The sequence below is a fragment of the Lynx canadensis genome, chromosome E3 (genome assembly GCF_007474595.2).
Source record: "Lynx canadensis isolate LIC74 chromosome E3, mLynCan4.pri.v2, whole genome shotgun sequence".
Classification (NCBI taxonomy): domain Eukaryota; kingdom Metazoa; phylum Chordata; class Mammalia; order Carnivora; family Felidae; genus Lynx; species Lynx canadensis.
The window spans coordinates 19,398,887-19,414,565 of record NC_044318.1 but is presented as its reverse complement, the minus strand read 5'-3'; positions in this window follow the sequence as shown (position 1 = coordinate 19,414,565).

The window sequence follows — 15,679 nt, the reverse complement described above, 5'->3', positions numbered from 1 at the left end:
ACAACCAGATCAACACCTAGAAAACCGATCTGAGGATTAACACAACAATCTGCACAACCTGAACCACAGAACTCAGCAGGTACACGGCGCAGAGAGGTGAACTGGGGTAGAGAGAAGCCGCAGAGGGCAGGGAGCTGGTGGAGAGAGGATGGAGCCGGTGAAGAGTATGGGAAAAGCACTCCCCAGTAGCAGCTGGAGAGAAAGTGGAAAAGTAGAAACAGCCGCAGGGACCAAACTAAAAAGGAGAAAGGAGAGGGTTTAAATTTCATTAAGACTATAAACAGGGGGAGCGCAGAGTCTGAAACGCCGCAGCTCTATACCTGGCGGTGCTCTGGTGAGAAGGGCGAATCCCCAGGAGCAGAGTGGGGTCCGGTGTTCTTCAGGCCACACAGGAGAGGCGGTTCCCCTGCTGGGAGGACATCTGGTAGAGGATGTGTGGGTCCCCCCCAAAGCAAGGCTCCAGTGGCCCCGGGGGGAAAAACCACTTTCGCTGGTGCTGGAACAAAGTCCCCGGGGGTGAAGCCTGGTGCCAGATGCGTGTTGTGATTTGCCATAGACCCTGAAACGCTGCTGCTACACTGTCGCGCAAACTTTTTCTGGGGCGGGTTGGCACCCGGTCGCAGTCTCCAGCCCGGGGCAGCAGTACAGTCTTGCGAACATTCCTGAGTGTGGCCGGCATCCGGCCATTGCTCGGTGAGACCCTCCACAGAGGGGCAGAACAGGTCGATACCGCAGTCCCTCAGAAGTGAGGGGTCGGGAAACACAGCCGCATCTGCCTGGGTCTTGGTCACGGACGGTCTAAAAGCGGGGAATGGATGGAAGCCGAAGACAAAGGATAGATGTGCGATTGCTGATCCGCGAGAACAGAATTCTGATACTAGAGACCTGGCGGCTGGCTGACGCCATTTTCACTGCCCCCGCGCATGCGCATACGCCCGACAAGCGCCACAATCATCCACCCCAGTAAGCTAAGCAGCGCCATCTAGTGGAGAATGGAGCCATTACACTAAGCCCCTTCCAAATGGGCCAACATCGCTCTTCAGGAACACAACTCTCTGCCTGCTTAGTTTACGGACAATAAAGCGCTTCACAGTTTGACTTCTAGGGGAAAACGAAGTAATTTCAATCATATTTCAGTCTGTTTGCTGGTCCATCTATTAAATTTTCTTTTTTTTCTTCTTTCTCTTTTTCGTTTCTTTTTCTTGAATACAGAAAGAGAAAAATTATTTGAATTTTTAATTTTTATTAAAATATTTTTCTTCAATTTTTTTCTACTATACTTTTTACTTTTGTGTAAATTTTTTCAAATTCTATTTTACTTCCACCATTTCATTTTATTCTACTTCAGTCTATTCATTTTTTCAAATTTTCAAACAATTTCCTTTTTTTTCTTTCTTTCTTTCCCCCATTTCTCTAATCTATCAAGCTCCTTTCAACACCCAGACCAAAAGGCACCTAAAATCTGACATCATTTATTTCATTAGTGTGTGTGTGTGTGTTGTTTTTAATTTTTTAATTTTAATTTTTCTAACCTCATTAATTCCTTTTATCCCTTCAAAATGACAAAACGAAGGAATTCACCACAAAAGAAAGAGCAGGAAGAAATGACAGCCAGGGACTTAACCAACACAGATACAAGCAAGATATCTGAACCAGAATTTAGAATCATGATAATAATAATACTAGCTGGAGTTGAAAATACATTAGAATCCCTTTCTGTGGAGATAAAAGAAGTGAGAGTTAGTCAGGATGAAATAAAAAATGCTAGAACTGAGCTGCAATCTCAAATGGATGCCACGGAGGCAAGGATGGATGAGGCAGAGCAGAGATCAGTGATATAGAGGAGAAACTTATGGAGAATAATGAAGCAGAAAAAAGAGGGAGATTAAGGGGAGAGAGCATGATTTAAGAATTCAAGAAATCAGTGACTCATTAAAAAGGAATAACATCAGAATCATAGGGGTCCCAGAAGATGAAGAGAAATAGGGGTAGAAGGGTTATGTGAACAAATCATAGTGGGAAACTTTCCCAACCTGGGGAAAGACACAGACATCAAAATCCAGGAAGCAGAGAGGACTCCCATTAGATTCAACAAGAGCCAACCATCAACAAGGCATATCATAGTCAAATTCACAAAATACTCCAGGTAAGGAAAGAATCATGAAAGCAGCAAGGAAAAAAAGTCCTTAGCCTACAAGGGAAGACAGATGAGGTTTGCAGAAGACCTATCAACAGAAACTTGGCAAGCCAGAAAGGAGTGGCAGGATATATTCAATGTGCTGAGTCAGAAAAATATGCAGTCAAGAATTCCTTGTCCAGCAAGGCTGTCATTCAAAATATAAGGAGAGACTAAAAGTTTCCCAACAAAAATTAAAGGACTTTTGACCCCTAAACCAGCCCTGCAAGAAATTTTAAGGGGGACTCTCTGAGGGGAGGAAAGATGGAAAATAAATAAATATAAATAAATAAATACCAAAAGCAACAAAGACTAGAAAGGACTGGAGAACGCCACCAGAAACTCCAACTCTACAAGCAATATAATGGCAATAAATTCATATCTTTCAGTACTCACTCTAAACGTCAATGGACTAGATGCTCCAATCAAAAGACACAGGGCAACAGAATGGATAAGAAAACAAGATCCATCTATATGCTGTTTACAACAGACCCACTTTAGACCTAAAGACACCTTCAGATTGAAAGGAAGGGGATGGACAACCATCTATCATGCTAAGGGTCAACAAAAGAAAGCCAGGCTAGTCATACTTATATCAGACAATTTAGTCTTTAAAATAAAGACTGTATCAAGAGATGAAGAATGGCATTATGTCATAATCAAGGGGCTTATCCACCAAGGAGACCTAACAATTGTAAACATTTATGCTCCAAATGTGAAAGCACCCAAATATGTAAATCAGTTAATCACAAACATAAAGAAACTCATTGATAATAATACCAGAATAGTGGGGGGCTTCAACACCCCACTTACAGCAATGGACAGATCATCTAATCAGAAAATCAACAAGGAAACAATGGCTTTGAATGACACACCGGACCAGATGGACTTAACAGATATACTCAGAACATTTCATCCATAAGCAGTGGAATATACATTCTTCTCCAGTGCACATGGAACGTTCTCCAGAATAGACCACATACTGGGACACAAATCAGCCCTCAACAAGTACAAAAAGACTGAGATCATACCGTGCATATTTTCAGACCACAAAGCTACGAACCTCGAAATCAACCACAAGAAAAAAATTTTGAAAGGTAACAAATACTTGGAAACTAAAGAACATCCTACTAAAGAATGAATGGGCTAACCAAGAAGTTAAAGAGGAAATTAAAAAGTACATGGAAACCAATGAAAATGATAACACTACAACCCAAAACCTCTGGGATGCAGCAAAGGTGGTCATAAGAGGAAAGTATATAGCAAATTCAGGCCTTCCTAACGAAGGAAGAAAGGTCTCATACCTTTCTTATACCTTAAAGAGCTGGAAAAAGAACAGCAAATAAAACCCAAAACCAGCAGAAGACAGGAAATAATAAAGATTAGAGCAGAAATTAATGCTATCAAAACCAAAAACAAACAAACAAACAAAGAAAAAAACAAAACAAAACAGTAGAACAGATCAATGAAACCAGAAGATGGTCCTTTGAAAGAATTAACAAAATTGATAAACCACTAGCCAGTTGGATCAAAAAGAAAAAGGAAAGGACCCAAATAAGTAAAATCAAGAATGAAAGAGGAGAGATCACAACCAACACAGCAGAAATAAAAACAATAATAAGAGAATATTATGAGCAATTACGCGCCAATAAAATGGGCAATCTGGAAGAAATGGACAAATTCCTAGAAACACATATACTACCAAAACTGAAACAGGAAGAAATAGAAAATTTGAACAGACCCATAACCAGTAAATAAATCGAATTAGTAATCAAAAATCTCCCAAAAAACAAGAGTCCTGGGCCAGATGGCTTTCCAGGGGAATTCTACCAAACATTTAAGGAAGAGTTAACACCTATTCTCTTGAAGCTGTTCCAAAAAATAGAAATGGAAGGAAAACTTCCAAACTCTTTCTATGAATCCAGCATTACCTTGATTCCAAAACAAGACAGAAACCCCACTAAAAAAGGAGAACTATAGACCAATTTCCCTGATGAACATGGATGCAAAAAATCCTCAACAAGATATTAGCCAACCAGATCCAATATACATTAAAAAAATTATTCACTACAACCAAGTGGGATTTATACCTGGGATGCAGGGCTGGTTCAATATTCGCAAAACAATCAATGTGATTCATCACATCAATAAAAGAAAGGACAAGAACCACATGATCCTCTCAGAAGATGCAGAGAAAGCATTCGACAAAACACAACATCCTTTCTTGATAAAAACCCTCAAGAAAGCAGGGATAGAAGGATCATACCTCAAGATCATAAAAGCCATATACGAAAGACCCAATGCTAATATCATCCTCAATGGGGAAAAACTGAGAACTTTCCCCCTAAGGTCAGGAGAAAGACAGGGATGTCCACTCTCGCCACTGTTATTCAACATAGTATTGGAAGTCTTAGCCTCAGCAATCAGACAACACAAAGAAATAAAAGGCATCCACATTGGCCAGGAGGAGGTCAAACTTTCACTCTTTGCAGATGACATGATACTCCATATGGAAAACCCAAAAGATTCCACCCAAAAACTGCTAGAACTGATTCATGAATTCAAAAAAGTTGCAGGATATAAAATCAATGCACAGAAATCAGTTACATTCCTATACACCAACAATGAAGAAACAGGAAGAGAAATCAAGGAATCGATCCCATTTACAATTGTACCAGAAACCATAAAATACCTAGGAAGAAATCTAACCAAAGAGGTGAGCAATCTATACACTGAAAACTATAGAAAGCTTATGAAAGAAATTGAAGAAGACACACAAAAAATGGAAAAGTATTCCATGTTCCTGGATAGGAAGAACAAATATTGTTAAAATGTCAATACTACCCAAAGCAATCTATATATTCAATGCAATCCCTATCAAAATAACACCAGCATTCTTCACAGAGCTAGAACATACAATCCTAAAATTTGTATGGAACCAGACAAGACCCTGAATAGCCAAAGCAATCTTGAAAAAGAAAACCAAAGCAGGAGACATCACAATCCCGGACTTCAAGCTGTACTACAAAGCAGTAATCATCAAGACAATATGGTACTGGCACAAGAACAGACACTCAGATCAATGAAACAGAATAGAGAACCCAGAAATGGACCTACAAACATATGGCCAACTAATCTTTGACAAAGCAGGAAAGAATATCCAATGGAATAAAGACAGTGTCTTCAGCAAATGGTGCTGGGAAAACTGGACAGCGACATGCAGAAGAATGAACCTGAACCACTTTCTTACACCAGACACAAAAATAAACTCAACATGGATGAAAGACCTCAATGTAAGACAGGAAGCCATAAAAATTCTTGAGGAGAAAGCAGGAAAAAGCCTCTCTGATCTTGGCCTCAGCAAATTCTTACTTAACATATCTCTGGAGGCAAGGGAAACAAAAGCAAAAGTGAACTACTGGAACCTCATCAAAATAAAAACCTTCTTCACAGTGAAGGAAACCATCAGCAAAACTAAAAGGCAACCGACGGAATGGGAGAAGATATTTGCAAATGACAGATAAAGGGTTAGTATCCAAAATCTATAAAGAACTTACCAAACTCAATACCCAAAAAACAAATAATCCAGTGAGGAAATGGGCAAAAGACACGAATAGAGACTTTTCCAAAGAAGATATCCAGATGGCGACCAGACACATGAAAAAATGCTCAACATCACTCATCATCAGGCAAATACAAATCAAAACCACAATGAGATACCACCTCACACCTGTCAGAATGGCTAACATTAACAACTCAGGCAACAACAGATGTTGGCGAGGATGTGGAGAAAGAGGATCTCTTCTGCACTGCTGGTGGGAATGCAAACTGGTGCAGTCACTCTGGAAAAAAGTATGGAGGTTCCTCAAAAAATGAAAAATAGAACTACTGTACAACCCAGCAATTGCACTATTAGGCATTTATCCAAGGGATACAGGTGTGCTGTTTTGAAGGGACACATGCACTCCAATGTTTATAGCAGCACTATCAACAATAGCCAAAGTATGGAAAGAGCCCAAAAGTCCATCGATGGATAAATGAAGATGTGATATATATACATATATACATATATATATATGTACATATATACATATATACACATATACATATATACACACACACACACACATATATATATATATATATATATATACATATACATACATACATACAATGCAGTGTTACTTGGCAATCAAAAAGAATGAAATCTTGCCATTTGCAACTACGTGGATGGAACTGGAGGGTATTATGCTAAGTGAAATTAGTCAGAGAAAGACAAATATCATATGACTTCACTCATATGAGGACTTTAAGAGACAAAACAAATGAACATAAGGGAAGGGAAGCCAAAATAATATAAAAACAGGGAGGGGGACAAAACATAAGAGACTCTTAAATATGGAGAACAAACAGAGGGTTACTGGAGGAGTTGTGGGAGGGGAGATGGGCTAAATGGGTAAGGGGCACTAAGGACTCCTGAAATCATTGTTGGATGTAAATTTAAAAAATTTGGATGTAAATTTAAAAAATACAAAAAATAAATTAAAAAACCAAAACAAAACAAAAACACAAAGCACTATCACATCTTACAGTAATGGAGCCTGGCTCTCCCTGTTTGCTGATAATTTCTGATCCTACTTTTGTGGTGGGAGACTGGGAGGCATTTACATGGTTTAAAACTGATGTTTGATCCTCTTATTAAGGCTTCGTTCTATCTCTTCTTTAAGTAGGCTTCATGCCCAGCACAGAGTCCAACATGGGGCTTAAACTCACAGCCCTGAGATGAAGACCTGAGCTGAGATCAAAAGTTGGATGCTTAACCGACTGAGCCACCCAGGTACCCCGAGGCTTATCTTTTTTTTTTTTTTTTTTTTTTTTTATTGGACTCTTAGTGGAGTAGCTGGCTTGGTATATCTGCTTTTTTCTCTGTGTATCCTTTTATATATTGTAGTCACCTTCAACTCAGGAGGGGTCAGTGCCCCTTGAAGGTGGTTGTGTCTTTCAGGAAGGTGTACTGACAGTTGTTTTAATTCAATAAATGCTTCCTGTGTGCCTACTATGTGCAAAGCTTACCACTTTGCAGGACACAAAGATATGGTTCCTATCCTCCAAGGAGCCCATAACATAGTAGGGGGCATTTCATTACTACATTTGGCTGTAAACACTGGAAACTCACTGGAGACAGTTTAAAAAATTGGGAGATTTTGTATAAAGATACGGTGGCATTTCAAGGAACCTTAGGGCAAAGACACAATCAGGCCTTAGCAAGGAATTGAAGCCAGGAAATAAAAGTCATCAGGGGCCTTGCCAGTCACTTTATTTTTCATCTCAGCCTCTTTTTCTTATTATTTTGTTTTTGTTGTTGTTATTGTTGAGAAAAACCATTTTGCCTTCTCTATTCTGCAATCCTTAAGATAAAACCTGGATATAGAGTTTTTACATCATCTCTACTCAAGAGACCCAGACTGAAGTGGGAAATTTTAGTCCCAATTCCAAATTTCCAGGAGAGCAAATGATTGGTCTGTCTTGTTTCATGTGCCATTTCTTGGCCCAACCAGCTGTGGTCATGGAGAGAGGATTGTGTGCTACAAACATGGCTATCGGGACCACCGCTGGGAGCTGAGGAAGGGAGGAAAGATCTTGAGGTAGGAGGAATTTCTGTAACGTCTTAAATGACTACTACAAAAAGTCCATGTAATTCACATTTGGAGCCACTCCATGACGCCCAGATATTCAACAGTAAAACAGGATCACAAATGAGAAGACAACATGGCAGGATTGGGGGACTCTTGGAGCACTCTGATAGAAGTGGTACTGGGCTAAGTGTCAGTGATACCAAACCAGCCTCACCTTTTGTCTATGCCCTTATTCCAAGGGCAAAAGGTTAAAAGAGAAAAATTTTTCTAGACTTACCTGAGGTAAAGGTCAAGGAGGATGGTGGAAACCAAGCTGACTCAGCCTGGGTAGTATAGTTTCTGCTGTCTTATAATTTCTCCTTGATGTTTCCACATGGTCTAGTTATTCGTTTTTCTACTGTTAGATTCAACTTCATGCAAAAAAGCATTGAAAATGACATGTGGCTATAAAGCACACCTTCCCATTATTATTGAAACTCTAGTCTTACCAACATTTAGGCAACTGAAGCCCCCTGGTCTCACTTGCTCACGGCCAAGTGCTTGCAAGTTCGATTCCCACTATACACACAGGTGACGGGACAGTGGGTGGTGGAACGGGGGCGGTGGGGGGGGGGAGAGGGATGGCAGGGACGCAGCATCCTGATATTACAAAGAGAACAGCTAAGATATACCGTCTAGAGTTCATGAAAGGAGAACCAGAGGTTGAGGCATGTTATTGAGAGTTACAAAGATAACAGAGGAACTAAAAATATCCTACAACTGTATTTGGGGTGAAGCAATTTGAACTAAGACAAAAACACAACTTGGTTGCCTTCTGGGGAGAGGGACAGGAGTGAGACCAGTCCCTTGGGACTGGTCACGTAGGGCCTTGCATCCTATTGGATTAAAAATCTTGTGCATGTATCCTTTGAAAAATGTTTAGTCAATTAGAAAATAAATGAAAACAGTATGCAGCTAGCTGCCACCTGCCCATCTCTCTCAGCCACCTCCTGCTTTATCAGTATAGAAATGCCAGGTGTTTCCTGTGACTCATCTGTCTATTCCCCGTGCCTGGAATGCTCTTCCCTGAGATAGCCTTTTTATATAAAAAAAACACATTTATTTTGAAATAATTTTGAATTTACATAAAAGTTGCTGCCACCAGATGTTCTCCTGGTTCAATCCCTCACTTCATTCATATCTCAGCTCAAATGTCACCTTCTCAGAGAGTCCTTTTTTAACTGCTCTCTCTAAAATAACGCCCCGTGCTTCTCTCTGTCCTCTTACTCTTTTCTCTTTCTCCATAGCATTTATTAATATCTGAGATTATTCTATGTATATATACACATATGTCCATATGCATGTATATATGCTTTTATGTTTATTGCCATCTCCCCCAACTAGAGCAAAAGAATCCTGAGAGGACAGGTGCTTTGTCTTGTTCACATTTAAATTAGAAGACCCTGGAACAGTGCCCAGAATATAGTAGGCACTCAATTAGCATTTGATTAATCAATTAATTGCATAAAGAATCATTACATTTCACACACTGCAACAGGCGCTGGAAAGTCAGTAATAATAAGCAAGACAGACATGTTATTAATCGTCTGGAACTCTCAGTCTACTGGAGAGGACAGGGGTAATTGAACAAATCAGAGTAATTGTAGTAGATGCTGCCGGTACCCCCCAGAAGCCCAGATCCCCTTTACTGGGTTGGTGCATTTTTACCCCCAATCTTGATCTCTTTAGCCCCTCTACCTGCTCTCAGCTGCCTCTTCTTGGGAGAATTGCTCTCAGCCAATAGGAGCCCCCCCCCCCCCCCCCGCCAAGGAACTTCGAGGCCCTTCCTCAGGGAGAGCCTGCAGTCAGCCAGTGGCTGAAACAAGGGAGCAAAAGGCAGCCCTCTTGCCAGAGGGACAACTCTGTGGCACAAGTGATGCTCCAGAGTCCTCCGTGGGCCAGGCCAAGGCTAGACTTCACCTGGGGCCATGCCCTTGTTTAACTTTGTCCCCTTTCTCTGTGGTTCTCAAACTTTTAGTGCGCATCAGAATTGCTTTAGAGACTGACCACACAACATATTATCACTGAGTTCCATCCCCAGAGCTTCTAGGGTGGTTCTTGAAATTTTTCATTTGGAGTAAGTTCCCAGGTGATGCTGATGGTGCTCCTCTGAGAAATCACAAGTGGAGAATCACTGCCTTCCTAATGCTGCTCCCCACGCTCCCTTACAGGTTTCCCCCAAAGATTACTCCTTCTATAAATCACATGTATCTGAATCCCTGCCTCAGGCTCTGCTTCCAGGAAACTCTTCCTAAGAAAACAAGGAGGGCCGTCAAGGGGTCTGTGAGGGGAAGTGCAGGTCAGGGACAATTAGTGTTGTCGAGGGTCATGGAAGAAGGCTTCACAGAGGACGTTCCATGTAACCTGAACCCTTAGGGATGGGTAGCCAAGTGAAGAGCAGGGGAAACTGTGTTCCGTGCACTGGACTAGCATGTGCAAAGGATGGTGCATAATGAACTTGAGGGAGTGAAAGATGTTTAGTGTGGCAAGTGTATAATGTGGGGTCAGCGTGGTCGACCCTTCATGCTTGAATATTGTACATAGATAAGATGCTTGGCCATGAACACTCTTCAAGAAAATATTCGAAGCCGATTAGCTTTTTGGAGGAACAATATTGCCAACTGATTCCCAAGCTTGATATGTAGCAACCTGTGAATATTAAACCTTGAAACAAGTAAATCCCAGGGGCGCCTGGGTGGCTCTGTCGGTTAAGCGGCCGACTTCGGCTCAGGTCTTGATTTCATGGTCCATGAGTTCGAGCCCCGCGTCGGGCTCTGTGCTGACAGCTCAGAGCCTGGAGCCTGTTTCAGATTCTGTGTCTCCCTCTCTCTGACCCTTCCCCGTTCATGCTCTGTCTCTCTCTCAAAAATAAATAAACGTTAAAAAAATTAAAAAAACCCACACAAGTAAATCCTGAAAAGATCCTTGAGCCCAGTTGGGAGCTGGTCATCCCCCATTCCACCTAAGACAAGTCCAGGAAGAGAGATGGACAGAGGAGCATCTCCCAGAGGGCAGAGAGAAGGGTGGTGGAAAGCACTAAATAAAGGAGTTCTCCCTGCTCACTAGGAAACTTCTTTCATTCTCAGGAAAGGGGAATTTTTGTTATTCCTACCCAGTTGGATTAGATGGTGTCTATGGACCTTGACTGCTGCGGGTACCTCGGTCTCTGCTTTCAAAAGGAGTTCTTCTTCCAGGCCAGGACTGCTTATCTACAACATTCTTATTACATGACAAAAATAGATTCAATTTATTTCATCCCTTTTCGAGTTTAGCAGATGAACATAAATCCCAATTTATACAGATGACAAGAAGTGAAATTAGACAAGTAGTCTATTGGTCATGAAGTTTCTAGTCAGTTGACAGAAACCCAGCTCCAAGCATAAAAGACAAATGAAAGCAATCAATCAGTGCACGTTGACTGCAAAGTAGATATGCCCGTGGGTGGCTGGACCTGGGACCTGCATCTTCCTCTCAGCCCTGTCTCCCTCTAGACAGGTCCATTCTTAGATGGGCTGTCTTCTCAACTGCCAAGAACTCCTGGCTTGCATCCTCCCAACTGAGTAACCCTAGAAGAAAGAGAACATTTCTCCATCAACAGTTATAGTAAAGGTCTTGGGACAGGTTTCTCAGTGACTCATTTTGTTCATAACCACCTGAGTCAATCATTGTGGCCAGGAAATGAGATTCACTGATTTTCAAGTCTGGGCTATCTTTTTGTCCCTGAACACACAAGAAAGATGATCAGCCTCACCTTAATTCATGTGGCCTGAGAGTGGGATAAGGGGCTGACTCTTTAGGAGAAATCAAGGTGGTGTCCGCAGAAGGATAAGTAGATGATGAGTTGTAAAAGCTGACAGATGTTCATGGTGCTCTACAGATAAAAAGATGTCAGATCATGCAGGGTCTTTTAGCCATGTTAGATCATTCAACAGATTATCTCCTAAGAGCCACTGGTTTACCAGGTCCTGCTGTAGCTACTGAAGATACAGCAATGAGCAGTACAGATTCTCTGCCCCTAAGGAACTTCCATTCTAGGTGAGAGAGACAGCCAGTGAACACGTAACCCAACAAAAAAGGCAGGTAGCGATAAGGCTGCAAAAGATACAGAATCAAGTAATCTAATGGGATATGACTGGTGTTGGCAGCAGAGGAAGGACCACACTAGGTAGCATGGTTGGTGGTGGGGGGGGGGGCGTTCTGAGGAGGTGACTAAGTTGAGAAGAGTCAGCGATAGAGGAGTCAGCCCTAAAAGGATCTAGAGCAAATGCCCACAGGAGAGGGGTTTTCAGATGCAGAATCCCTGAAATGAGCATGAATGTGGCTCGCTGAAGAACAGAAAGGATAGTGTGGTGGGAATCTTATGCACAAGACAAAAACTCATAGCAAAGTGAGGTCAGGGAGGTGGGCTGGGGTCAGATTATGCAGAACAGGGGCCAGGGTAAACTGGTTTTCTTCAACAGTGTAAAGCCACTGCATGATTTCAGACAGGGAGTAAAATTATTTGATCTATACTTTGGAAATTTCACTCTGCCCACTGAGTGGGTAGACTCTACAGGGGCAAGAGTAAAGGTCTGGAGACAAATTAGGAAGCTATTTCTTTTCTTTTTTTAATTTTTATTTATTTTTGAGACAGAGAGAGAGAGAGAGAGAGAGAGAGAGAGAGAGAGAGAGAGAGACAGAGCATGAGTGGGGGAGGGGCAGAGAGAGAGGGAGACAGAATCCAAAGCAGGCTCCAGACTCTGTCTGCACAGAGCCTGACGTGGGGCTCAAACTCACAAACCTTGAGATCGTGACCTGAGCCGAAGTCAGACATTTGACTGAGCCACCCAAGTGCCCCAGGAAGCTATTTCATTAACTCAAGCTAGACATATTGGCATCTCAGACTAGGGTTGCTAAGGATTGTGACTTTTTCCTGAGGGCAGTGGGGAATTGGGATGTTTTAGCAGGGAATGATGTTTTCAGGGTTTTTTTGTGTGTGTGTTTTTTTTGGGGGGGTTGTGTGTGTGTGCATGCATGCGCATGTGTGTATGTGTGTTACATCGGAGCTTTGGCTGTACTCCATGGAATAGAAATTACAGCAGAGACCAGGACGATAACAAGAAAGTAGCAGTCATTTGGCCCCAAGCTTCTCCAGGACATTTGCTCTCCTTCCCACCTTCTAGGCTGAGGTATGTGGAAGGAGGGCATTGTCTTTTCCTCAAGATCTCGCTAAGGAAATCAAACTTGGGGGTAGGGGGTAGAGACCCTCAAATGGTATCCTGGACAAACTTAGCCAGAAAAGTTAGGAGAAAGAGCCTTTCTTCTTCTCTCATCCTAAACTGGTTTTGGGGACAGAAGCTTACCTCTATAGAAGCACCAAACATTGTAACTTGGTTGACATCTGACAGAATTGGTGGAGAGTATGGGTTTGGAGTCTGTTGAAACCTGGATTCAAGTCCTAATTGCATTACTTGCTCTATGACCTTGAGAAAACTACTGAATCCTCTGTGCCACTCTTTCCTTGTAAATACAATGATAGGACCTGTGTCTTTGGTCCATGTGATCTCCTTATTATATAATAAGGATTATATATGACATTACACATAAAGGCTTAATACAGTGCCTGGCATATATGAAGTGCTCAATAAATGTCAGCTGTAGCTATAAATAAAGTGATGATGCCAAAGAAGCCCGTCCTCTTAACGAGATTAGTTTTAATCTGCCACCTTCAGAATAACAAACGGGTGACTATTACATGGTTAATCACTTTCCATGAGAATTCTGTGCTAGGAAAGCAAAATGACCCAAGAAGCACTTAGAGATTCAAAAGGTGTCTTTATTGAGAGGTAGGATTAACACCTCGATAGACAACTAAGAGGCACAACATCCTTTTGGATACCTTCCTAAAATCAGTGGAACAGGATGTGGTTTAGGACTTTTCCTATGGCTTGGAATGTTGGCCAAAGTCCTAAGGCTAAAAACAACAAGCATGAAATAGTTCCACATCTGGAGCCACAGAGCTGCCAAGCAACTCCCCCAGGGTCTTGAAGAGATGGCCAGATAGGTTCTACAGCTCTGCCTCTGATAACTCCCATCTAGACTCTATGGACTGAAGAGTAGGACTCAATGAGGTAGGGGAAATAAGAGGGCCTGGGGGAGAAAGGTGCTTTGGTTCTTTTTGTCCCAACCCCATGGTGGAGGAGGGGATGGTTCTTACCCACCAAACCAGTCAACTCATGAGAGAGATTATGGATACGCCAGAGGGGAGGCTGAAACCTCATTCCCTGGCCAGTGCTTGCTGAGACGTGGATGCTCTAGGCTGGCACCTGAAACTAAGTGTGGGCTGGAGCAGAGCCCCAGGAGGGAGCACATGAGACAGACTAACAAGTGTCACCCATGAACGCGTGAACATAGAGAGGTGCCTGGTTCCTGCCTGGAGAATGGCAAAGGCAAGAGGCTGGCTGGAGCAGCTCTCCCATTATAGGGTGAGGAGAGAGGGCACCAGAAAGGCAGTCTGGACTATCAGGGTGTCGTGAGGCATCGATGCACTGAGTGCTGCACCGGTACTGAAGAAAATCACTGAGCTCAAACTCTCTTCATAGGACCATTCACACAAGAGATCAGCATTCGGGAGAGCAGCACTTGAGATCAGCAGCTACAAGAGACCCGCTTGTGGCACCGTCTAAGTAAGGCGACTCTTGACTCTTGCCCTCTGCCTACCACTCCTTCCCTATCCTCAGCCCCAGAGGAGGAGGAGGAGCAGAGAAGGACCTCCTAGCCTCCTCTCCCACTGCAGAGGCCCAGCACTGGCAGCCAGGCTGGACCTGGAGAGAGAGAAAGGCTTTGGATTGAATGCGAGGTTGGGGTTTTGACTTTGATGGAACTGGACCTAAAAACCCTTTCATTATGCAAAAATTCCAAATATGCATAAAGGCAGGGAGGAAAGTATAATGAATGAAGGCCCCTGTGCTACGTGCCACATGCTGCAGCAGTTACTGGCATATGGCCCAACTTGTCTCATCTCTATGTCCCATCACTGTCCCTCCTCACTGAATTATTTTGAAGAAGGCCCCAGATATCATATTGTTTCTGGGTTGGGCTTTTGACTGCCTACGAATGAGGCCTAATTACAAAACTCAGGTTCTTTTTTTTTTTTTTTTTAATTTTTTTTTTTTAACGTTTATTTATTTTGGAGACAGAGAGAGACAGAGCATGAACGGGGGAGGGTCAGAGAGAGGGGGAGACACAGAATCCGAAACAGGCTCCAGGCTCTGAGCTAGTCAGCACAGAGCCTGATGCGGGGCTCGAACTCACGGACCGCGAGATCATGACTTGAGCCGAAGTCAGCCGCTTAACCGACTGAGCCACCCAGGCGCCCCAAACTCAGGTTCTTAACATTGAGAGTGACCAGGAGCCCCTGGGTTCCGTCTGTTGCTTCCTTTTATGTTCTAGAACATAAAGAACATAAAGTTCCATGGATGCAGAGACTTTTTCCTTTTTACTCACTGCTCTATCCCCATACTTAAAAAAATATTTTTTAATGTTTATTTTTTAGAGAGAGAGACAGAGACAGAGAGTGTGAGTGGGGGAGGGGCAGAGAGAGAGGAGGACAGAGGATCCGAAGTAGGCTCTGCACTGTCAGCACACAGCCTGACGTGGGGCTCAAACTCACGAACTGTGAGATCATGGCCTGAGCTGAAGTCCAGTGCTCAACCGACTGAGCCATCCAGGAGCCCCAAGCCCCCTGGTTTAGAACCAAACACAGACATGGAAGTATGGATTCAACTTCTGTCAGTTTGCCCAAACGTATGATCTCATTCATGAAACCAAGTGGGCCCATGGCCATTCT